This window comes from Lemur catta, chromosome 1 (genome assembly GCF_020740605.2).
Source record: "Lemur catta isolate mLemCat1 chromosome 1, mLemCat1.pri, whole genome shotgun sequence".
NCBI lineage: Eukaryota > Metazoa > Chordata > Mammalia > Primates > Lemuridae > Lemur > Lemur catta.
This window is the reverse complement of record NC_059128.1, coordinates 273,637,989-273,664,752: the sequence shown is the minus strand read 5'-3', so window position 1 is coordinate 273,664,752 and position 26,764 is coordinate 273,637,989. Positions and strand designations below refer to the sequence as shown.

General features: G+C 41.1%; 1 protein-coding gene across 2 annotated transcripts in view; it reads left to right on the top strand.

The window, feature by feature from the left end:
- The window catches only part of TIAM1 (TIAM Rac1 associated GEF 1), a 275,808-nt gene that overhangs the window by 119,342 nt on the left and 129,702 nt on the right, over positions 1 to 26,764 (top strand). For both annotated transcript variants that reach the window (XM_045540534.1, XM_045540532.1), the window contains exon 3: positions 24,556 to 24,733. The gene's annotated coding sequence lies outside the window, so the exon portion shown is untranslated. The remainder of the gene's footprint in view (positions 1 to 24,555; positions 24,734 to 26,764) is intronic.

The window sequence follows — 26,764 nt, the reverse complement described above, 5'->3', positions numbered from 1 at the left end:
GCCCAGAATGGTGAGGCTCTCACACTAATTGCATTTGTTTTCTTCTAGTGGCTTCATTTTTCATCCCTTGTTTTCCTCCTCCCCATCAGCACTAGCCCCTCCAGCTCCCTGCCTTGAGTCTGCTGTAGGCTGTCAAACCATATAACCACGCCTGTTAAATTGAGAATCAATAGACAATAAATGAGGAGCTTACAACAGAGTGACTCCCGTTATGGACAGAGTCAAGTTCAAACTCCTCGTCCTGGTGTCCGTTGGCCTTTAGCAGTTGGCTCATCTGGGCTTCACTGATTTGCACAAGGTTGCAGTAACTCCTCCTCTCACACACACACTGCACCCTCTTCCCGAATCATACCAAGTTACAGTCGATATAACTGATATCATCATAATAAATAACAGCAGATGTTTATGGAGTACTTACTATGTGCCAGGTCCTCTTATAGAATCTACTAAAACATTTAACAGTCCCAGAGGCTGAGGCATTTAGAATATATTAAATATAGATTATGTCATTAAATATTTAAAATAAGCAATGATTAATTACATACAATTCATATATATGTACCATGTATTAATAATTTAACAATCGTAGGTTAAATATTAAATATATGAAATATATAGGCATATAGAATATATTAGAGCATTTAACCCAGGCTGGGTGCGGTGACTCACACCTGTAATCCTAGCACTCTGGGAGTCCGAGGCAGGAGGATCCCTTGAGCTCAGGAGTTTGAGACCAGCCTAAGCAAGAGCGAGACCCTCGTCTCTACTAAAAATAGAAAAATCAGCTGGGAGTGGTGGGTCGTGCTTCTAATCCCAGCTAATCGGGAGGCTGAAGCAGGAGAATCGCTTGAGCCCAGGAGTGCCACAGCGCTCTAGCCCAGGTGACAGAGTGAGACTTCTTCTTTAAAAAAAAAAAGCATTTAACCCTCCCCAGGATGAGCTGTATAATGTCTTTATCTCCCTTGTACAGAGAAATGAAAGGCAGAGGTTGGATAGCTTGCCCCAGCTCACCGGCTAGGGGGCGCCAGACTAACTAACCATTGTGTAGCATTGACTCTGAGGCAACTTGGCTTTCTTCTCCCTATCCTTTTATTCCACTTGGGGGACCCCTAATTTTTATCTGCCAAATTCAGCTGAGACTCTCCGTCTTCCTGTAACCTTCCTCCCTCTCCAGTGTCTTCTCCTTGAACAGGATGGAGCCTGTGCTTTCAAGTGTCATCACACATCTCCCTTTACTCAGGCTGTCCTAGAGACGTCTGTTCAGTCCCTTCTCCCACTGCTAGACTGGAGCTGCCTGAGGCTGGAACCAGGGCCTGGAAAAGGGGAGGCCTTTATTCAACACTGGTGGAGTTGATCAGAATTAGATTATCACGCCCAGCCCCCCAATTTCTAGATAACAAAACTGAGGCTAGTGTGGTGTTGCCCCAGAGCTCTGTGGGGGTGGATCTGGGACTAGAACCCACATGCTCGGAGTTGGTGACAACATGGCCTTTGAAAGCAGAAAACTTGGCAGAGATTTTGGTGCTGTTCCTTAGTTCCTGGCACTGTTCCAGATGGGCACCCGAGGGCTCTCGGATGTAGGAGATGTTTCCGAGCTTTCCGTGTACTCGGGATGTTGGCAGCAGTCATGAGTGTCTTGACATAAAAAGACCAAGCAAAGCCCTGAATGTGCACTGACGTGCCGGCTGAGGGCTTGGATATGCTGGTGAGGACACGAAGAACCCATTAACACGTGTGGCTCAAGGGCTTTTTGTTTTTCCTAAGAGGAAATTAGCAAATTTTATATATTCTTTCATTAATTTGCACATTTAATGTGATAAATCCCTTGATAAATTATGTCTTATTGTTTCATCATACAAATTATTTCTATCAGTATATTCCTGTATACAGAACTTAGAATAAATAAGTTAACAGGTTTAAAATTTTGTTTTTGTTTTGAAATTGCCACACACTTCAGGAAAAGCCAGCAATACGATATAAAAGATTTTATTTTCTCGGAATCATTTGAAAGCACATGACTCTCACCCCAGACATTAGTGCTTTTCCCTGTATACAAAGACACTCTTCTGTACAACCACCATACGGGGATCAAAGTCACAAACGAGCTGATCCGTTCCTACCAGTTCCTCCTCGTGCCCCATTCCAGCTTGTCAGCTGTCTAGAGCCCAGTGAGGATGGCACCCTTTAAAACAGCAAATGTTTCCCATTGAGGATTATGCCTTGCAGTTACTTGTGATGTGTGTTTAGGCTCCTTCAGTCAGGAACAGCACCTCTGTCTTTCCTGGATTCTCGTGGCTGTGACACTTTCACAGAGCCTTGGCCAGTTGTTTTGTAGAATGTCCCTCAATTTGGCTTCTTGGGATGTTTTGTCAGACTAGATCCACATTATTGGATCAGTGGTTCATTGGCTGACACTGCCCCTCTGTCTTCTCAGAGAGCACCCAGTTGTGACCTGTCCCATTTCTGATGCTGACGACTCACCTTGGCCACTTGGTCAGGATGGCATCTGCCAGCCTTCTCCTCTGGGAAGGCACCATTTTCCCCTTTGTCATTAGTAACTGTTTTGTGGAGGGATATTTTGAAACTATGTAGATCCCTATTTCTCATCAAGTTTTCCATTGTATTTTTATCAGTGTGGACTCATGGTTTCCTGTTTTATTCAATGGGTTATAATCTGCTAGTGGTATTGTTTATTTTGGTACTCAGATTGTCCCTGACTTGGCCTGTGGGAGACCCTTCAAGAGGGCTCCTCTGTCCCATTGGGTGTCCTTCCCCACCCCCCACCGCCGTGCTCTGCCTGGACTCTGATGACCCTGGCTGTTCCTCTTCACAGGGGCCCCTGGCCCTGTGTGGGCTCTCATGCTCCCGTGCCAGTCACCTCCATGGGTGGATCCCTCCCCATTCTAGTCACCGAGTTTTTAAAAGGTATTATTTTGTGGTTACACTGGGATAAATAAGCCATAGGCATTTTTTTCCTGAAGGTTTTAGGGAGAATTGTTTTTGTTCCTAAATTGAAAAAAACATTGAAGCCTGTTTACAATTTCTAAACTGGCAGGGAAGGGTAGCGCTGCACCTCCAGGCACATTCTTATACAAATTGTTAAAAGGCTCAGGAGGGGTTCAATCATGTTAGAACCCGAAATGTTGTAAACACTTTTCTCTCTACAACTAGGTGTTGTTAAGATTTCCAAGGAGATAGAAGGGCAGATTTTTATGAAGAGATGTGAGTGAGAGAGAAGACAAGCCCCACTGAGGGGCAGCTATCAGTGGAACCTGCAGGAATTATTTCTAAATTCTTATCCAAGGTCCTTTAAGGAAGGATAAAGGCTGGGGACTATTTTTTCTTTTTATGGTTAATGCTCATCACTCCTTTCTCCCCACCTCCCCCCATCCCCACCCAGTCTAGCTTGCTGCTCCATTGCTGTTGAATCCTGCAATCCTGTCTTTTTGGCCATCTGTAGAACCAAACACTCATCTATTATCACTGAATTTTCTATATAGTTTATTCTAATTTGCCACACTAAAAGCAAGCAATTAAAACTCTTGACTCCAAATTTGATTTAAAAAATAAATAGGTGTTTTTTTAAATCAACGTTTTAGTGAAATGATGATTCTGATGAACACTTTCAGTTGCTCATCCTTGTTAAGAAAAATATTTAAAATATTTACCAATTATTTTATAAATATCTCTCTCTCTCTCTCACACACACACACACACACACACACACACACAAACACACACACACACACACAATTACCACAGACCCGTGTGATGAAAGATTTATTGGAGACAGGAATTAGGTAAATTCTGTTGTCAGAATTTACTAAGACTGAAAAGTTCGTTTGTCCTCTCTCTTGAATTTTAAGTAACTACACTCATATTTTAAGAAATCTTGACCAGGTTCTTATTTTAACACATTGCTCTTGCCTTCAGTACACAGTACTTGTTTGGTTGAGTGGAATTGAACTGGACTCCCAGTTTTGAGGCTGGCAACATGGATTTCTTAAAAACAGCTTTGCCTGATGGCTTCCTAGAAATAAAGAGCATTTACTCACTTAGGACTGAGATTTAATCAGTTTATCCTGATACTTTTTTGACCTAAACTTCCAAGGTTATATTGTATTATATTTCACTTTATTTTATTTCATTTCATTTTAATTTTTCTTTCCTCTCCATTTTCATTCCCTCCAACTACTTACTTGCCTGGCTGCTGTATTTACCGTTTCTTGTGCCTCTGGTACTAACTTAGATAGGAAACCTTTAGGTTGGCCATAGCCCAGCACCCCACCATGAAGCTGTCTTCCATTTCTTTGCTTTCTGAAAGCAGGACCGTGGGGCAGAGTTACATCGTGTTCACGATCTCAGTTACTTTTCTGCTCTATCTTAGTTAGTCATTTTTTTCCTCAGAGTGTTTTTGAGGAAGTGCTTCTAGTTCTGTTCTGCTCTGGCAATTATAAATCACTCTGATGCTAATCATGGGGAAGGCAGTGCTGCCCTGTAAAGCAGAAGATTTAAATACAGAAGTTACTTGAAATCAACTATGGATGGCTCTGCAGAACATTTGCCATCTCCATTGTATGTTGGATAATGTTTTTATTCTCTGAAGCTAATATCCCACTCAGATAGTAGGGACAGGCAACTGTATGTTTATTCTCCGTTTTGATTGATTTGCCTAGAATATAATTCCCATCTGGGCTCCATTTTTGTGCTATACAGTCCCAGCAGGGTCCTTATCTAATACCCTCATCTGTGTTCCATTGTTAAGGGCTTCATGATAAGAGAGTCTACAGAAGAATGAGAAATTGAATCCAGGGTTTTTATTATATAATTTTAAATTCTACTGTATTAATCTAGTTCTTATAAACTAGGCCTTGTAGAAATAGGCCACTGACTTCCAGGCCTGGGCTTGTGGTCTGAGTCCTTCTAGGCTAACTCATGAGGACAATCATATCTGTATCACCACCCTGTTTTCAGTCCTAATGGCTGGGTGCATGGTGTCTTATACACAATAGCTGTTGTTTATGGTTGTTAGCAAAAAAGTGGTCTCATCATCGTATAGTCTCACTCTCTGGATGGACTCTGCTCTAAAATTTCACCAGGCAGGTCCATCCTACTGTCACTTCCATACATACCTGGGCAGGGGGGTTACCTCCTATGAGCTGTGTTCTTGGTATTGGCTCTTTTGAGTCAACTTAGCCCCAAATGCATTTTACTACTTGCACCTCCTACCATGAGATATCTGGAACTTGGTTTTTATCCCTCAAAAGTATGATCTTTTAAGTCCAAATATTATAGAACGAGTATTTTACTACTACATCTATATTTAATGTATCTATACTTTATCTACATTTAGTAAATCTGATTTGCTTCTTACCTTTCTGACAAGTTCTGGGGCAATAAATAATGAATTGTCATTAACAGTATTCTTTCCAAGATACTTACATTTTTGTCTCTATTCATCTTTAATAAACAATGGTTACTTATATTTAGAAGATGAACTTTCTGTGACTTTAATTTTGGGTAACAATAATCTTTTCAAAAAGCTTGCAAAGATGTGAAAAAGCTAGAGAATTGGTGTATTGTTACTGTACAAGGCAATGGTCTTTTGAGTTGACACTTCTCATCCTTGACGTTTATCATTGACGAGGATGCTGGATGCCCTCATGACTGTTCTCTGCCATGTGAGAGCTTCATGTGTTTTTATTGTAATCAATAAGAAATGAAAGTCTATGCATTCAGGCACTAATTTCACAGAGCATTTTTCATAGTTATTTTTTGAAAACTTCTAATTATGACTCCGAAACCCGGAGATGATGGTGATTTATTGATTATCTAGATGTCAGGAAAGACCCTACATTTTTTTTTCCAGGCTGCCATTTATTGATCACTTCTGTAGCTCAGGCAGTAGACTGTGATTTCCAATAGATTTTTCCATTTACTCTTATTATTCCCATTTTACCAAGGAAGAAACTGAGCCTTGGAGATGCGAAGTAACTTTCCACTGTCATTTGGTATCAAATAGCAGAAGCAAAATTCCTACCCAGTTGTGTCTGGCTAGAAAGCCAGGTCTCTGAGCACTAACCTCTCACTCCCTGTCGCTTACTGGCTCATGTAACGCAGACCGGCTTAAGACTGCTCTGGTCTGGGAACAGTCCCTGTTTTGACTAATGCTGTTGGGTGTCTTTCCCAACTGCTCTAGACCTGTGCGTTATCTGTTTGAGATTTCATATTGAGATTAATAATTAACCCTTAAGGGCTTTTCCCATTGTGTCAAGTTCAAACAAAAAGAAGCTGACAAACTCCCATTATAAACTGAACATACGTAACAAACAAACAGCACAAGCCCTGACAAGAAATAACAGTTGACAGGTTTAATGTTTTCTCTACTGCAGCTTGGCCAATGTCAGCAGTTAATTGCGTTCTCAGAAATGTCATGGAAGGGAGAGGGTGGTTACATGGCAGCATGGCCAGGTTTACTACTTAAACACAGGGGATGTATTTTCCTTCATTCTGGAAGACATAGGGAGGGCATTTTTATTTTTAATTGAGCCCCAGAAGGAGATATTGAAGTCTTTTCAAGAATGAAATATATATATATAGCATATTACAAATTAATTTTAAACAATTTTATTTGCTTTGTCTTAAAGATTTTTGGATGTACTGTGTTCAAAACAAAACAAGAAACCCATGATTAGGAATTTTGGTTTGGGGTTCCTGATGTTTTTGTTTTAATTAGTATGAAGAAACTGCTAATGAAATATATTAAACTCCAAATCTACATATTATTGTTGAACCTGTATTCCTGGTCTACCTTACACATTCCTCCTCCGATATATTTATTTAACATAGAGTTATATAGTTGTTTCTTCCTCTGACTTATTTATACCAGGCTTTATGAAAAAGGATTTGGGGTAGGAGGAATAAATACCATTATCCTTCTTTTTATTTTATTTTTTTTCTAAAGCACATTGCCCAATTATCACACACATGCACACATAAACCCTCGAATGGATCTGCTGTGATCCGTGCCTGGTGAGTAAGAAATACAGAAGCCAAGGATGACGTCTGTCAGGTTAGTCATTGTCTTGCTCATGATCTGTGTGGTACTTTTATGGTTGATGGAAAGATCTGGATGAGGGAAGACAGAAAATTGGTGAGGGAGGATTGCCACATGAGAGTAGTGCTGGCGATGCTATTGATACTTGGAACTGCCAATTAAGTAAACACTTTAGTTTCTTGATTATTGCACATAGATGGAATCTGTAGTCATCTAAAGGAGCACATTTTGTTAAGATGATTTCCCACAGTAGTAACCCATGAAACACTAACTCTTCCACAGGTTGTCAATAGATCTTCTACGAAGCAAGTTTTCAGGATTAAGGAAGTTTAGGAAACACTGGGTTAAATAAAGGGAAATAATTTCTTGACTCCTGGAGTTGGAGTTCCTGACTTTGAGCAAAGAATGCATATTTCTTGGAGCACCTGGAAACATTTTCTATATTTCTACAGAATATGTACAACTACTGGAAGACAGGGTGGAGGAGTGAACTAAGCACAGCATGGGGTGAAGGAGGTCTGCCTGGGTTCTGTTAGCAGCCCAGCCACTCCTCCATCCACAAGGCTGTAGACGTGCCTCTTGCAAAGAGATGGGTACAAGAGTAACACACATACCCCTCCCCAGGTTGCGGTGATGATGAAATGATCTAATGTGTATAGAAACACTTTTAAAACGATGAAGCACTCTGCAAACATTAGTTATTATTATACCATCTTATTTTTTATTGTATAATATAAACAACAAAATTTACCATTTTAACCATTTTTATGTGCTATAGTTCAGTGGCATTGAGTACATTCACATTATTGTGTAACCATCGCCACCTTCTATCTCTAGAACTCTTTTCTTCTTGCATAAGTGAAACTCCACACCCATTAAACACTAGCTCCCCATCACCCCTTGTCCCCCAGGCCCTGGCGACCACCATTCTGTTTCTGTCTCAATGAGTTTGACTATTCTAGATACTTCATATAAGTAGAATCATACAGTATTTGTCCTTTTGTGTCTGGTTTAATATCACTTAGCATGATGTTTTCAAGTATACCCCCTAAGTTTATATGGTGTGAAATTTTAAATTGAATTTTAGTTTTATTCTTAATTCACTCACCCCTGGTGCCCTTCTTTTCACACAAAGCATGTAGTTGGCAGAGTGCATGTAGCCATGTATCGTAGAGTGTTCCTCTAGAGGAGCCCTGAAGTCAGTGGCATGATTTTAGGAGAGGGGCTGTCAAGGATATGCCTTTACAAAGAGCTGATCAAGAATGCAATGCAACCTCAAATTGGAACTGAAAGTTCCCTGAGTTTTCCCTAATGAGGAGACACATTTTGTTTCTTCTTCAGCCAGATATTTGAAATGGAAGAGAATAGAAAGTATTTCAACACCCAAGTATTACCTTTTTATCTTCAGGTTATCTTGCAGATGATTTATATATAGGCAGGCTTTTTAAAAATTTCATATTTCATCATTTTTACCTGTCTGAAAATGGTGGCTATCGATATGGGACTCTTTTGGAGAAATCCTCTGTAACTTTTAGGATGAAAATCATCCATTTCAAATTTAAATAGCCTAAAATTTGAAATTACCTGTTCTTGTTTATTTAAATCTTACTTTTAAATCTTATTTAAAGAATATTTTTTTTGGACTCTATATTCTCCTCTATACCATGATTTTATAGTAAAATTATTTCCAAATACTCATTATTAACCCCCAGAATTAGAACAATTTCCAACAATTTCAGCAGTATTCTGATGATAGATCCAGTAGGATACCAAAACGATTATTTCTTTTTCCTGAGTAATCACCAAATCCAGGTTTAAAAAGTCATAGTCAAATTGAACTGCCATCTTATCGTTATGTGTTATATTTTCAAAAGATGCACGGATTTTTACCTTTGCCCTGTTAAGTGCATATATTTAATTGTAAATATATAAGCTGCATCAACACACTCAGGGCATACAGGAGTTTGTTAAATTGCACCCCTTGTCTTTTTAGCACTCTGAGTTCACTGTATGGCACCTAACTCTTGGACCTCATATTATACTTCTTGGGTCCTTATCCTATTTCTACCCTTCCACCCTCTCAAATAAAAGATCTTTTAAGGCCCTTTAAGGAGTCTTAAGCCTTCCCCATCTTAGCATCCAAGATGTGGAATCTTGAACCATGCCATCCATCCCCAGAGTGGGTGCTCAGTACATGTTGGCATTGACTTGGGTTGAGTTGAATTGAGATTGAGTCTGGAAGCATTAATTGCAGGAAATTTTTTAGATGAAAAATAATGTCAGGATCTTATTTACCTTTATGGAAACCGAGCGGGGCTGGGCGGTACAGCACAGATGGCAGGCTGTTCCTGTGAGTGTGGGGATGGAGCGAGAGAAGCAGAACAAAACAGGTGGCTTAAGAGCTGGCACCCTGGCGCCAACATGAGTTCAGGCCGCGTGCGGGCCCCACTTCCCCGCGCCCGTGCAAGTGAAGCATCAGCAGAACCAGAAGGCTGATGTTATTTTGATCACCAAGCTCTATTTAGTGAATACACTTGATTAATCCCCCTCCTTCTTCTCATGGGTGCTATTTTGAATGGAAAATCACTACTGGAAAAATAAATCCCTATGTTGATTATGCACACAATACCATTTTTTTTTCCTTTTACATACCATACCCAACATCTCCCTTTTCTGTGGAGCCCAACATTTTTAAAGCACTTACTAGGTGCTAAATTTTACTGAGGAAGCATCTGAAACCATAGGGAAATTAAGCGATTTGCCCCAAATTAACAAGTTATCTTGGTGCACGAAAAGGAATACCAATTGCCGACCCACTGTGTATGTTCTTTGATTTGACCCTTGAAAATCCAAGCTCCCTGCCCCGTGGAGAAGCAAATTAGAAAGAACTCCTAATACAAAACTCTCAGCTTGTTTTCTCCCTAGGTGGATATTTTCAGAAAGGGGTATACTTAGGGCTTGGGGGGGCTGTGAGTGACTCCTGAGCCTTCTTGGGATTGGTTTGGTTTAAATGTGGATGTCAGTTGGATGTCAGTTTTAACTAGCTGGGAGGAAACGCTTTTCCAGCATGATGCATTAGTCATGAGCAGGGAGTAGGAGGGTGTTGAACAATCATTCGACCCTCCTCCCCATTGCTGGGCTTTCATGCTGAACTTCAAGCCCAGCTGTGTCGGAGCTGAGGACTTGCTGGGGACACCCTCCACCCCCAACCCGCTGTGTGCTTGAAGTCTTGGCTCAGAGGTGGGAGAAGGTGGTGATTTCAGATCCAAGGCTAGAGCAGAAATATCACCAACAGGGTAGCTTCTGTACCCAGGGTCCCCATAATTAATGTGTGTTAGGAGGGGAGGGGGGCTTAAAGATGGGGGCTGTTTCAAGAACCAGAATCTGTGGTATAAACTACTACATTGGCTGTGTGCACACGTGCGTGTGTGGATGTGTGTGTGTTTTCCAATCTGCAAATATATTTTGATAACAGTTTTACATGTTGAAGTAAAAGAGAGTCACAGCTCTTGACAATTTTGGCTATCAAGAGACAAGCTTGCATGGGTGCAGTTGTCTAGAAATGTATGTCAAAAAAAAAAAAAATCACAGAAACTATACCACTCTTCTCAGCAACCTCTCTGTGCCCTGGAGCCTGTGGCTACCTGGACACCCCAGTCACCCTCCCTTCAGAGAGCACAACAAGAGGGCTTGTGGGGTGGGGGATCGGCCCAGAACACCTGCTGGATAGTCCATTGCGAATGTTTTGTGGGGAATGCGTTTTATTCCTTTTCTTCCTTTGGCCTATATTGATGGCATTTCTAGTTATTAATACTAGAGAAAAGTCTGGGCTAGTGATGGTTCATTTCATCTGTCAACTTTGCTGGTCTGGGCTGCCCAGTTGTTTGCTCAAATATCAGCCTAGGTATTGTGGTGAGTTATTTTTAGATGTGATTAACATTTGCAACAGTAGAGGTTGAATAAAGAAGATTACCCTTCATAGCATGGGTGGGCCTCATCCAATCAGTCAAAGGTCTTAAGGCAAAAAACTGAGGCCCTCCGAAAAGGAAGAAATTCTGTCTCCAGATGCCTTTGGACTCAAATCTGCAGCATCATTCCTTCCCTGGGTCTTCAGCCTGCTGCCTGACCCTGCAGGTGTCAAACTTGCCAGCCCCCAAAACTGTATGAGCCAATTCTTTAAAATAAATTTTTTTCTTTCTCGACACAGATACATAGCTATAACTATAAATCTATATATACAGATTCTCTTTCTCTGGAGTACTTTGACTAATACAGGAGGTCATGTGCCCTTGACCGCTATGACAAAAAGTAGTAAGCTGTGGTCCCTTCCCTCATAGAACTTGTGATCCTACCAGAGGAGAAGGTTTAAGACAAGTATTCATATAACTGATAGCTATCGGGATTCAGAGGAGAAAAGTGATAAAGAAAACTTTGGAAGATCAAAGCTTTGCAATAAAACACAACATAAAGAGAGAATGAACATTTAACCACTCCACGTGCCATTTTATTTTGGGGGGAAGATGGGTATTTCATCATAGAAAGTCGTGCACATTTAAAATCTTATTGCGGTATCAGTCTGCCCCACCTCCCCTGCTCTCCCTGACCTCCTAAGTGAATCTTTTGGTAAAATGGATTCTTCAGGAAGATGCTGCTTTACCTCTGTGGCTCTCCTCTCTGCTATGTATGCTGGGGGTGTTCGTACCTTTGCTGGCAGAGCAGGGATCAGAGCTGTGGCGCTCTCCAAGGGTAGTCCATGCACTTTGTGCATTCGACTAGTTTTGCAGGGATGTATGCAATGGGTGAATTGGGCAGAAAAGGGGAATATTAGCGATGGTGATTAAAAGCAAGGAGACCTGGATTAGAAGGATAGTAACAGAAGGGAGAAGATACAGAAGATCCTTCAAGGACCTTTGGGGAAGAACAAGGGGAAGAAGAAGGAGAGAGGAAGAAACGCACATTCACAAAGCCCTAGCTAAATGCCAAGGAATGGTGTTTTCACCTACGTTGCCTCATTTAATCCCCAGCACAAACCTGTGGGCAGATCTCCTATTTTGCAGGTGGAGATAGTGGTTCATAGGGTTGTAAAGTAGCTGGTTTAAGGTCACATGTTCACTGAATGGCAGATTAAGGGCAGGTCTGCCCGAATCCATAGACTATGTTACATTTACAAATCATGCTGCCTTCTGGGAGTAATCATAAACATGGAAGGTTTTGACCCTAAATGGTGTGTCAGATTAGAGCTATCAATGGGATAGCCCCATGGGGATGTCTACTAGGAGGTTAGAAAGAGGAATTTGTGCTGAAGACCTAGGTTTAGGTAGATGAAAATCTGGAAGGAACTAGGTAAGTTTGTTTTCGTAGTTAGGAGAACAAAAGTTTTGTTCAAAAAAATATATTTTTTTAATCATTTGTCATTGCTTGTTATGTTAGCCTTTGTACTTCTAGACTAGATAAGTGAGATTTCTTGGCTACTTATTCTGTCTGTGTCTAAAATTACCCACACTGAACAATGCGGTTCTGGTGGCAAAGGTGCTTTTGCTTACTGTATCTTGGTGAATCGTGCTACAGTGTATTGTCTTGTCCTGTGGTGGGCGGGGATGAGTCCTTTTGTCTTATTATTTTCTTTTTCTACATATGGTGTTGTCTTATTAACTACCGGTGAAGGGATATTTATTATCTTTGTTGCAAAAGTACAACTGGATTTAATGATCCCTAGTGAGAGGTAGTGCTATGAGCAGATGAGTTCAGAGCATCTTGAGGTTTTCAGCACGTCCCTCCTGAATCGTGATGGGTACCTTCCGGAAGATTCTGGGAGATTTTGGCCCTCATGTGATGTTGCTGCATAAGGCTGACATATAGATTAAGTTTAGGCTGTGCAGATAGGGAAACCGAGGATTGTTCCAATAAATGAAGTCAAAAACCAAACATTAGATGATCTGTTTTCCGCTGTTGGTGAGTTCCTGTGCAACTTGCAAACCCCACCTGAGTTTTCCACAGGCTGCCTTTCCTGATTTTTTTCCTTATGTTCCAGATCAGCCCTCTGTTTCCTTGAGCAGTAGTCTTCAATGTTGGCTGGCTGTGCAAAATGAATTCATGACAGCAGCAGTCCCCAGCCTTTTTGGCACCAGTGATCGTTTTCATGGAAGAGAATTTTTCCATGGCCTGGGGAGGGGAGGATAGTTTTGGGATAATTCAGACACATTACATTTATTGTGCACTTTATTTCTATTATTATTACATTGTAATATATAATGAAATAATTGTACAACTCACCATAGGTTGGGGACCCCGCATGGGAAGGAAATTTCAGAATTTCTATTTCTTTTTATCTTTTGCATTTAAACGTCTGTGTGTTTCCATTTGGTTCAAGTAAATTATGTCCTTTATAAACATACAGAGAAATTTGAAGTGTACATAATTTGTCTGAACAGCAGTTCATGTATATAATTTATATATTAATCATATGAATAAGTTGGCCAGTGTGGCGGCTCACGCTTGTAATCCTAGCACTCTGGGAGGCCAAGATGGGAGGATCACTTGAGCTCAGGAGTTTGAGACCAGCCTGAGCAGCAAGGAGCAAGACCCCGTCTCTACTAAAAATAGAACAATTAGCCGGGCTCAGTGGCATGTGCCTGTAGTCTCAACTACTTGGGAGACTGAGGCAGGAGGATTGCTTGAGCACAGGAGTTTGAGGTTGCAGTACGCTATGAAGATGCCACTGCTCTCTAGCTGGGGTGACTGAGTGAGACTCTGTCTCAAAAAAAAAAAAAAAAAAGTGATGGCAGGCACTCATACTGTTTTGGGTGGGCATGCTTAATAACTATTTTATTGCCCTTAAATCCATTTGCCTACGAGTGCCCTAGACAGGCGTATACTCATTGGTTCTTGGAAGGCAGGCCTCTTGTCTCTTTCACTTGCTTTGTGTGTGGTCCCATAGATACTACTTGGCAGTGGATGTCAAGCTTTTTAAGCCAGTTGCTGTCATACAAGAAACAGATTTGCTTTGTGATTTTATGTATCAGTTTCTACGTGAGGACTTTGAAGTATCACTGTTTTAGAAATGTTCCCATGACTCCCTAGGAACTGCCTTCATGTTGAAAGAGGCTGATTATCCTCTTATGATTTTAGGGAGGGGCATATGTGCTCTGTTTGAATTTTTTTTTCCCTTCTACTTTAAAAATTCCAGATTGCAGCTACTTCATGTACTTTTTTATTCTCTCCCAATTCGTAGTTTGGCTACAACGAATGTTTGTTGTTATCCACCAGAAAGATCTTGCACTGGCTCTTAAAGGTGACCCTTCCATCTTCTCTTTCTCAGTGGGTCCAGCTCAGTGGTACTTTTGCCTTAACCGAATCACCTATTTACTAGAAAAGAATGTCCAGTGGAGAAAGTCTCTTGGTGGTTACCACTGTGATGCTCATGGGTTTTGACCTGAGCCAGTTAGAGAAACATGGACTTCTTTTGAGGTGTAGGGAGCACAGAAACTTCCAGGCTGTCTTGTTCACTCTAAAGAGAATGGATGCTCAGGAAGGTTGGACCGAGCCACTTGTGACCCCGTCGTTACTCTATGTCTTTCTTGCCATCCCCCTGCCGCCGTTGCTGTGTGCTCCACTCCCAGCCTTCACCGTCTGGTCACTAACATAACCGGAGCGTCGCCTGAGGCCTGCTCGGTGTGGCACAGCTACTGACTTCTCATTTACGCACTCACAGAAAGGTTAAGTGATTGTCCTTAAATGCTACATTTGTTTGAAGTGGCACTTGGGCGCACTTATTTATGCATTCCAGATGTACCTCGCTATGATTTGTACAGCTTTGGAACATGTCGTGCAGTCGATGATCTTATTTAAATAATACGACTGATCTCAAGATGTGGGTAAGGAGCGTAGTGGGAGTCCTGTGGGCCTGGAGAGTTCGGAGGTTGAACTCAGATCTGATTGACTAACTTGACGGTACCAAGCCTGAGGCAGCATATTTCTATTTTCGTGTTAAGTTATTGATGCTGTTTAATCCATTTATTATTACCGGTTTTGATTTAGTTCCTGAAAGGTGTGGTTGAGATAATGTTTTAAACTTCTGGCCTCTCACAAGTTATTAGAGAATTTTTTCTTTGAAAGTTTAATGGGTATGTATATTGCTTTTTATGTGAATTATCTGTTTATATCATTTCAAATTTTGTTCTCTCTTTTTTTTTTTTTTGAGACAGAGTCTCACTTTGTTGCCTGGGCTAGAGTGAGTGCTGTGGCGTCAGCCTAGCTCACAGCAACCTCAAACTCCTGAGCTTAAGCGATCCTACTGCCTCAGCCTCCCGAGTAGCTGGGACCACAGGCATGCGCCACCATGCCCAGCTAATTTTTTCTATATGTATATTTTTTAGTTGTCCATATAATTTCTTTCTATTTTTAGTAGAGACAGGGTCTCACTCAGGCTGGTCTCGAACTCCTGACCTCGAGCAATCCACCTGCCTCAGCCTCCCAGAGTGCTAGGATTACAGGCGTGAGCCACCGTGCCCGGCCCAAATTTTGTTGTCTTTTTAAAAGTTCTTTGATTATTTAGTGAAATTGGCTGTTATCTGTCTCTCCACCCTGATATCTATCCTTCCTGATTTAAGCTTTTTGGGAGGAGCTATGGGCTGAATATTGGCCCCTCCCCCACATTCATGTGTTTGAACCTAATATCTAATGTGATAGTATTAAGAGGTGGGACCCTTAGGAGGTGATTAGGTCACAAGAGCTCTGCCTTCATAGATGGGATTAGTACCCTGATAAAAGAGGCTGGAAGGAGCCTGTTTGCTCCTTCCACCATATGAGGACACAGCAAAAAGGTGCCATGTGTGAGGAGCAGGCCCTCACCGAACACAGAATCTGCTGGGGCCTTGATCGTGGATTTTCTAGTGTCTAGAACTATAAACAGTGGATTTTTGTTGTTTATAAATTACTCAAGTATTTTGTTCTAGCAGCCCAAACTAAGAGAGGGGGGTAAATAATGTTTTTAAAAAAATGTATTGCTGTCCTAGTGTGTTCCAACCCTGGTTTCTTTGTTTTGAAGTTCTTTGTGGAATGGACACCAAATTTCCAGTAAGATCATTGTAAGTGAATTCTGGCTTCTCAGGGATAAAACTTTTGAATTGGGTACTCCATTAGACCTCAGAGTGGAGGGTGTTCTTGTCACCTTCTGTTTTTTCAGTTACCAAACTAGGAACTTCAGAGGAGTCTCTGCCTCGTCCTTCTCCTGCCTTTGTTCGTCAAAGGTATACATGTGGCCAGGAAGTCCCGGTGGTCCTACCTGCCATTCTCATGACTCCACGGCACTCACCGTCCCATTTGGGCCGTTTCATGTGATTGATTGCTTCCAGTAAGTCTCCACCTTCTCTTCCAAGCTAGCCGGGAGGAAAAGCCGTGTTTGTTCATACCGTAATACAATCCCATCATGTAATTCCATTACACATCATAACGTCCAATTCCTTTGTGTAGCATCCATAGCTCCAACTTACCTTTTCATTTTAGCTTCATCACCTCCAGCACTTTTCCATGCACTCGTCTCTCTCCAACATTGGGCTGATGATTCATTCGGAGCCTTTGCTTATAACCCTTTTCTTTTCCTAGAATTTTCTGCTGCCTTCTTTTTGTGCGAACTCCCTTTTATCCCTGTTTATTTCCATCCATCCTCTTAAGCTAAGCCAAATCTTATCAACCCTTTAGGACCAGTTTCAATTGATAGCCTCTCCCTGCAGAGTTAGTCTGTTTCTTTCTAACGTTCACTATTAATAATGCCAGACTAGCTGTTACAGCCCTGTCTCAGAGTAGGTAAGTGACCACCGTTTCCCAGGTTGTAGGCATCATAAGGAAATGGTCTATTTCCTCATCCCAAACGTATAAAAGGTGCCCAAGAAATGTTTGGTTGAGTTGAACTGAAAGGGTGATAATCACTAGTTTTTGTATAGATATTCTGCTTTATCCAAACAATTCACAAGCAGTTTTTAGATAGTCTTAAGTGGAGCTGTCTAGAAATTTATTTTTATATACTCTGTTTCATAAGATGCTATCATTTATAAAATGTACCACTATTTCACATACCACAGAGGAAAAAAATGGTGCTGATTAAACCACAATACACCATCGTGAGTGTAAGATACAGTCAATTTCAGAAATGGTAAAAGTGAAAAAAAGTGTTTCTTAGAATCAATGAAATAAAAGATTGTGTTTTATCTGTTAGAGCTTATAGTCTTAATTGTATAACTGCCAAGCAACTTGCAGTGAATTGCAAATAGAAAATTGAGGTCATTTTGAAAGCTTTTGTTTTTTAATTTTAAAATGAGAAGGTAAAGGAACATTTGGTTCTAAGCACCCAGGAAGTGACTTGGGACTCGGCCTTAGGACATTGTTCTGTCATCTATCTTATGATACCTCTGACAGAGTCCTCAGATTTGAGCCTTAGTTCTTACTCTTTCAACCAATGGTGACTTAACGGTAAAGAATCACTCCCATTTTGAAAATCGTTGGGAATGCCTTTAAATTTTTTCAAAAAAATCATTTAATTTAACTTTAAAGTGCAAGCTTCTTTGCTGCACTGAAATGTTTAGTCTCTGATGAAAATCCTTCCGTCAGGTTATGCCACCTAAATATATATAAAGGTCGATGTTCATAATCTCCCTTTAATAATAATTGACACAGATCTTGCCACAATTTCACTTTTCACATATGGCAGCTATGTTTTCCAACTGTCATACTTACTCATTGCCTTTTAGTTATTAAATTAAGTTGCTAATCAAATACACACACATACATACTTAGTATTTCCAGATTCTCTTCCTTCCTCTCTGTTTCCAGTGGCACAGCCTTAAAAGCCTTGATATCTGGAGTGCTGAAATCACTCTGTAGCCGTGTTCGCTTAAAAGAATTTCCTGCCACCAGTATAAAGGCCACAGCAGCAGGGACAGAACCAAGGAGGAAGCAGCAGTTCCATGAGGGGAGTGGTTCTTTCTGGATGGGCCCTTTAAGCTTATAGTGTGAGGGGCCAAGAAAGCGGATTTGTCATCACACCGGGTGACCTCTCCAGAGGAGCTTGTGACATCTTCTCTGTCATCTACCCTGCAGGCAGTCCCAGCCCTCGTTGCTGACAGGCTTGGTTGCCACACCGGCCTCTTGGGTGCACACCCTTATCCCAGGGAGCTCGTCCTCCAGTCTGGAGTGGCCTCCCGCTCTGCGTGGGAAGGCAGCTCCGGGTCAGGGGACTGGCTGTGGGGTGGCTCAGGGAATGACATCATGGATGATGACCACGTCCTTTTCTGCTTCCCAATGAAGGAAGGAGGGTACCCCTTGATATCCTGATTGTATTTTGGGCTGAAAGGCTTCCTCTTGGCTGCACGGTAAGAGAACAGGTTAAGGGAGAGGCCAGGCTGTAAAGGTGAGAGGCCATCATGGAAATTGCAAGTCGTACTTTGATACGTTTGGGTCACCTGGGCAGGTTTGGAGAAGGTCTTGGAGGCAGGTGGCAGCTGCCGAGTCTGAGAATCCCTTGGGGTGCCTTTCCTTCTGACTGCTCACACGGGGACGTGTCCTTTAAGAATGGAGATTCCCCTGTCTCTGTGGTGGCTCAAGCCTGAACCTCAGGCTTGGAAAACCAGAGAGAATAAGAACCAAGTTCCCTTCTTGGAGCTTCAGTCTTTGACATTGAAAGAGGAGCTCTTTCTACCCACCACTCACCCTGCCGTGGGTCCCAGAAACGTGGCTTCTTCCTGTGCCTGCTGAGGCTTCTACTGCTTACATGGGAACGGGAGGCAGATCGGCCTCGGGGAAGAGACCTGGGTGGCTCGACTTTGGAAAATGAGTTGTTGGGTAAAGTGACTTGATTTTGAAATCTCTTCTGAACTAAGATGTTGATAAATTCTTGAGACGATTGCTTTGGTGTGCAGTTTAAGGATTATAGTCTCTCATAATCTTAGATAGGATGTACGAAAGCACGGAACGGAATACCATCCTCTCCTGCTGTCTTATGGGCACTTAGATAACCTGGTTCTTTCACAGGAACACCCTGGAAGTTAAGCCACAATGTGTGAAATAGCAAAAGGACAGATTTCAGCATCAGAGGTTAATTACATTCAGCTCCATTTCCATTTTCTTTTGGGATCAAATGTTCTACACTGCCTTACAGTGCAGTGACATAGGTGTGCTTTTTTGGTGTGACTCAAACTTGGAATCAACCAACTCTGTGCTCTAGCGTTCCATGGTGCGTACTCTTGGAATGTTGAATGGACTTCCCAGGTGCTCAGTAGCTTCCTGGCTTTAAGAAATGGCATGTATGGTAGTAAAATTCAATGGAAATCAAGCAGGTGGCAGTGGGGAGGAGAGGACGGGTAAATTCACACCTAACGGGTACAGTGCACATTATATGGGTGATGGCCACACAACTTTGACTCAAACTGTACAAAAGCAATTCATGTAACCAAAACATTTGTACCCCCATAATATTCTGAAATAAGGAAAAAAAAAAAGAGAAATGGCAATGATGCTGCTTGGATTTTTGAGAGAGCGTGTGATTCTCCTGGTGTGTCCTGAAAAGTTATTAAATCCATTCCGGAAAGCTGGGGCCACATGCGAGGCATTCTTAGGGTCAGGCTGTGTGGCTATGTGGGAGATTTGATAGCCAGCTGTGTGACACAGCCCTTTGGGACTAATGGCTTCCCAACCCACTCAGATGAAGCCAGTAGGAAACTTCACAGTAAATGATGCAATGTTGGGGTTGGGGAACATTGGCAGCTGCGGGTTGGAGGTGTAGTTACAAGACAATAAACACCAAGAACTTAGGGAAACTCCAAAGAGTGATTTGGCCTAAAGCCATTAACACAGTGCCAGCCAGATAGTAAGTTTTTCTGTAAATGGTAGACCTCCCTAAGTTGGGGTAGAACATATTAACTTCATTTTGAAATGCACTGACTTTACTCCTAAGAAATGTGGTAATGTCTGTCCCAGCCAAACCTGTTGGTTAAGTGTTGCCAAAGATTCACTGTTCTAAAATTAAAGTTATTATTTTAGTAGATAGTTCCCGACTTATAGCAGCTTAAAAATATTGATTCTATGAATATGTTTCCTTGCTTAGTTACTTTGGGATACATTTGGATATATTAGGAAGTAACATTGCTCAAAACTAGAGCAGTCTGTGGATATGAAAACTTTTTGGGATTTTTTTTCCTTTCTGATTTGGGTGTCTGTTTATACCTGCCTTAAAAAAATTGGTTGAGCTAAAACGAATTCATTCATGCTTTATGGAATAGGAATTTGGAGTCCTTATCAGAGCTCATTGTCTGTGCTGAGGAATTGGTTTTTCACTGAGGACTCTGCCCCAGGGCCCTCGGTGGTCACATGGTTCACCTGAGAGGGAAGATGGGGACCTCTTCTTTGTGCACGAATCCTTACTGCAGTCTCAGCTTTCCCAAAAGCCAGACAAGCACACCCTTGGTGGAACTGCCCCTCAACACCAGAGGAGTGTGGTTATCTGGCAGCGTGACCCAGCTATACTCAAGTGTGAGCCCGAGAGCCCCATCGGAGGCTCATGAGCCCTCAGCCATGATCCATCACTCTCTGGAGGGCAGACAGTATCCTAGGAGAATTTCTCAGGTCCACAGCCTGTTCACTCTGCAGCAGTCTCCTAACTCTTCGGAACTGCTGTTGCTGTATGGTGATTGATTTTAAAAACTCAATTTTCAAGACAAGAAATATCCATATGAAATTTGTCACTGAGCCCATGTGGAAGGATGAGGTCCAGAACATTGTTCATCATATCACAGTGGCCTCAGAGGACCACTCAGTGGAAATTCCTGTCTGATTTGAGTACCAAGAACTTTCTCATGCTTCTGCTGAGCAATTGATTAAGACGTGACGGACTTTACAACTGCCATGTTTTTTCCCTATTTGAATTGGCCGTCATAAGGCTGTTCAGTGGAGCTAGGTGTGCAGTTTGGTAGAGTAGGTGCTGCTACCATTGCTCCCCCTTTGTCTTAACCTTTGTATGTTTTTTCTTTTTCCAGTAGTAATTTCTTCTATTCTATTTTAAATTATGTATCAGGTGACTGATGGAATTTGTTTAACCTTAATTTCTGAACCATTTACATTTTTCCATTGCCCCAGATCCATCCATCCATCCAGTCACTACTGATTTGGGGTCTAAGTATGAATACTAAAAACTAAATGCTTTTGGTGCTTATTACTTATCAAATAAATATTCAGAATTTTGATCTAAGACCTCTACTCCTCCTCCCTCTGGCTTTAGGTTGGAGTAAGGAGAAACTTCATGATTCTATTTAATTCACTAATTATGGAACATTTTTGGGTACTAAACCATGATTAGAGTAAGAATTAACATATGTAAAATTTTTATAGCTTATAGTGTTTCATGTTAATTTTCTAATTTCTTATAACAGCCTTTCAGGTTGGTGTTAGTAAAGCAGATGGTATTACCTCCTTAGTTTTTCTGATGGTTTTTGGAATGGGTAATTTACAATCCTAAAGTCACATAATTTAGTAAGAACTAGAGCCTGGGAATCGAACCTGGGTGTTTTGAGGGCAAGTACAAGACATCATCTTTTTCTTTATACACTCTGATTCCTGGAAGTTGCAAGGACTTAAAAATAACAGAAGGCCTTACGGGTGGTTTTTGAAAGTGAAAAAGGAAGTTCTGGTCTAGCAGACATTCTAGGGAAAGCCATGGCTTAAATGCCATGTACACAATAACTTTTACACTTATTGTATTTTCATTTTAAATCATACTACAGGATTGAAACAGTGACACTTCTCAGCTCTATTTTGTCAGGTTCTTGAAGCCCGAGATTAGTTTCAGTAATACCTTCCCCACCTCCAATGCACACATTTTCTTGTGAAAACCTGTTGTTTGACACCTGACACAGAAGTTGACCCTATGAGTTGAGGGTGAATCAGAGTGAGACTGAAAAACTTGGTGTATTCAACATTCACTTCACTAGGGGTCATCGTAATGTAATGTCACCAGGCAGACTGGTACTGCCGCATTTCGTCAGCATGGTTGTGTGTGTGCGTGAGCTGTGGCCACTTGAGGAGACGACATCTTCTGGCTGGATTAATTAATCCCTTATACTGTTCCACAGCAAATTTAACACATTGACTGCCACGTGAGTTGTATTTAACTCAGGCTAGTTTTGACCTCAGGACCCTGTGAAGCAAAACCCTGCAGCTGGTTCATGGAAATCTTGGTTGTTGATATTCTTAGTGTTACAATTAATATTGACAATTTAATTCTAAAAACGTGGATTGAGTTGCATATAACCGATGCACAGAAAACAATAAAAAAATAACAAATTAGAAAGGATCATTTTGTTTTAATAAAACACCGTGGCCCCAGGGAAAATTTTTATTTTTTTTTCTAGTGTGGCAGTCAATGTGTTAAGGTGACTGATTTCATCCAACTTATACCATAGATCCAGTTTCATTGAATTAGGTGTCTTGTTGCTAGGGAAGCCCCCATAATAGAAGCCCATCCTGCAGCACTTTCCTTATGGTTTACAAATCTTAATAGTGGAAACAACAGCTAATGTTTATTGAGAACTGATCATGGGGTGGGCATGAAACAAATTATGTAACATGATGATCTCCTTTAATGTTCATACCAACCCAGTGGTTTAGGGGCTCTTATAGGAGTAGACTGACATTAAGAGTTTGCCCCAAGTCACCCGAAAGAAAAGATTTGACTTGCAAAGTCAAGATTTGACTGAATGCATGCAGTATGACTCCTGGCTTCCATTCCGAGCACTGGGCTTGGTACATAGCTGCCTCCCAGTGAAATCGAATTCTTTGCAGCTCTTGAAGAAAACCCAGAGTACTGGTAGTTCTCAAGTTGCCATGGTGGCATCCATTCACGATGGTGCAGTTGGCCCACTGGAAGCAAAATGGGTGCCTTTGTGCGTTGAGACCTTAGCATATTTGCTGATTGGTCCACATCACGGATCCATTCCACAGCCAAGGTCACAGGTAAATTTTTTCTGCCTGAAATCAGAAAAAAGTTATAACAAATCAATTCAGTTTTGTTTTCTTTTGTGTTTTATGAATAATGCCCTACAACTTTCACTTTCCTCCCCATGTAGTTTTTCTGCCGAGGGACTAGAAGAATATACAGATAGAGAAAAATTTTAGTTCTGGTAGATAGAATTTGTAATTTTTTTAAAGTACAAAAAATGCATTATCAGCCTCCATTGTGCAGGTGGAAGGACAGCCGCCCGCAGGCCTCCTTTGCCAGCAAGAATCCAGCCTTGCAAATTATTGGCAGCTGGCACCGTAATGAGTCCATTTCAATATAAATGGGCTATTGCTTATTAATTTCTGCCAGTTTCTAAGCAATTCAGGAACTGCTTTGAAAATTTGGAAATTTGCAGAGAGCAGTTTAAGGAGGATGCCTAGGAAAAGAGAATGAACAGGACCGCAATGAGGGAATTATGGAAAGGGCATGCATTGTGGGGTAATAATGGGGTGTTGCTGAGAACTCGTGCTCCTTTCCCTGCAAGCGTGAGTCACCAACTTCACTGTTAAATAGCACATTTTCCAAGATAAAGGACTGTAACTTCACTTATTGTTCTATTCTGTATGGATGTATATATGTATTTACTTACTGCCTCTGTGTGGTTCCTTTCCACAAAACAGGCAATTTTCTCCCTGTTCCCGGCTCAGAGTGTTCGTCATCTCAGGTGCCCACCAGCAACGGTGGCAGCAGCAGGAGCCCGCAGAGGGACGTCTAGTAGGAAAGTGCCCAGATGAAGCCACCCAAAGGAGCCCTTCAGGCCTTTTTGTTGCCTGCCCTTGTATTTGTAATCCTCACCTCAAAGGGCAGGCTTGCAAAAGAAAAAGAAATGAAAAAAAGATCATCCACCCCGTCTTGTGCCTGGAGCTCTTCTTGTCCATTAATTTTCCAGGTTAAATAACAGTTTGGATATTTTGCCTCAGTTCTTTCCTGTGCATATTCTTCATGAATTTCCTCTGAATTCAGTGTTTGTCATCTTAAGAAAATGTGTGTACGATGAGAATTTGGGCATTTGTTTTACTCTATTTTAGCGTTTTCTTCAACTTCCTTTATAAATACAGCTCTGTGTTGAGAATAACTGAGGCTGGCTTTTTTCCTATCATTTCTGTGTGTTGAGACTCCTTGAAGACTGAGGGGGCCGATGGAAATCATTCCGTAGAACCCTAGTAATGTGTTTCTGTCATCCACGACTGTCTTCTACAGAGAGAGAGATTAAAATGATCAAGTAGCTGTTTATTGCCCTAAATGTAACTAGTCTGGTATTTATTTATTTATCTGATTAAACCTACAGGTGTCATTTTATACCTGTAGCTCAGTGTTGCATCATGTGACTCGGGGCATCGTATTTCACACAAAGTTGATGTCAGAAAATTGATGAAAATGGGTTTGCTTCCTTATGGCTTATCATTTTTTTTTTTCTTTTTCTGTTTTTCTGTTTCTCCTACCTGACCCTCTCCAGGTTTTTGGCACATTCTCACAGACTGAGATGAAACCCTGATGGCCGCGCCGGGGGACAGGTGCTGACATATCCCCCAGCCCCAGCCTCTGTTCATCCCGACTTCATTCCCAACCTCAATATCTAAATGCCACAGTGCTCTTGGGGCAAGTCGGGCTGGGGACCACTGTTGCCTTTTAAGGTAGGTTTGTGCATGTATATTTGAGCCTGTGTTTGTCTGCATGAATTAATAGAAATGCTTCAAAGGTGGTGGGACACACACATTTTACTGCAATTGAAATTGCTATGTTGTATGTAGCTCATGGGAAAAAGAATTTGGAATCACTTCCTTGGATTAGGGTTACACCCATCTGACGATTCAAAAGCATTAGCGTTAAAACAAAACAAAAGAAAGAGACAAAGCTGGTACCTATGAAATCTTTTCTCCCCCCTGGGAATTGCCCTCAGGAACTTTTAAATTCATCTGGAAGCTTCACCCTCTTTATATGGGATTATGTTTGAAAAAGGCAAACCTCGCTTCAAAATCTAACTTCAAAACAATGATATGTTTTGTTTCTGCTTTGGATAATCTTTAAAAAGCAAAATAAACACAGTCAAAATAATAATCTTTTCTAACTCAAAGATCATCTTATATTTGTTGCAAAACTTTCTGGCTTAGTCTCTTGCGTTAGGGGTATTTGCGTGTGACTTGGCAAAACACTTTTCATGGATTGTAACGATTTAGCGAAAACTTTCAGAACTTTCTCTCAGTTTAATCTTAGCTCTTTCCCCCCCTGTCTTCAAGCTCTGCCTCCAGTAGGGGAAAAACAGGCTTGAAACCAAGACCTCCCACTAGAATCTAATTTTAAATTTGCAATCTGTTGTCTTGTGATTTTCGCTTCAAATTTAACTTTGAAATAAATACAGTTCATCCTTTCTCCTGCAGTTTCCAAGTCATAGAAGGGTAATCATTACGTTTCTTATAATAAGTTTTTAAATACCTCAGGGGAATGAAAAATTATATTATTAATAATTATAATTTATATGCATCATTAAATACCCTATGGATGCATTTCACAACGTCCTTACTAATGACAGAGCAACTTTGCTTTCACACTTAACTTTTGACTTGACTATGATAGGAATTGGATTATCTTGGGATCACCCGTGGGATCTGAGGTTTTATATATTGGAGTTGCCCTTGTTATAATGTTCAATGATGAACATTCCTACTCAGGAGAGCTGGACTGATGCCTTAGTATATTTAGGTTACAAATACAGTGACAAGTAAGGCATGTTTTCTGCCACTGGGAAATTATAATAAAATAAGAAATTATTTTAATAAAAATAAGAAAAATGTCACTGTACAAATAACCCTGCCACAGTTATAGTGCGAGGAGGTCAAACATATTGGCACTGAAACATAGAGAAAAAGTAATTAAATCCAAGCTAGGTAGTATTTTCTTTTATCTTAGGTAATTTTCCTAAGCCATCTGTTTGGAATTTGGGTTTGTTGTAGCTGTCAGCAGAGTGCCCACATCCTCACTCTCTTCAACTATAAAAAAAAATTCAGTGACTTAAAACCTGTTAACATGTTTTATTTATTTTTCTTTCCTTAAAATGAATTATACGTTTAGTATAGAACCTTAGAAAATACAAAAAAAATGTGTAATTGTGAAAATTAAATGACCCATCAGCACTCTATCAGCATAATTGCTTTTAAAGTTCTTACACAAATGTATCGTGTGTGTATGTGTATAAAATATTTACATATTAGTATTCTTGAAGAAAATTTTAACCTGCTCAAGGTCTGTGTCTTGGATGTGCATCTCAAATCTAAGATTTTACTTCTGGAGGATAAGAAGAGTTTTGCTCCAGAGATGTTTGGCCTCAATGGTAGAATCATCTTTTTGATTATTTGCTCTTGACAAGGGCAAACCCTGGCCAGGTGACCCACAAGGCTGGGCTGTGTTCATGTGGAACTCTCCTGTTCTTCATCTGTAGGGCACCCCTGGAATCTCTGGTGTCACTGAGGGAATTAGACATGCTAAACCATAAAAATATTATTATAACCTCCATAGTCTTCAAGGTGGTGAGGCTATTTCCAGATTCCCTTGTATCTTTTTCTTTCCCTCCCTTTTTTGTCTCTCAACAAATCTGTGGTTGTGGACGTATTTTTCTGTGTTCTCTCTGCAGAAGACTTTGACCATGGGGTGGCTTTCTATTAACTGGA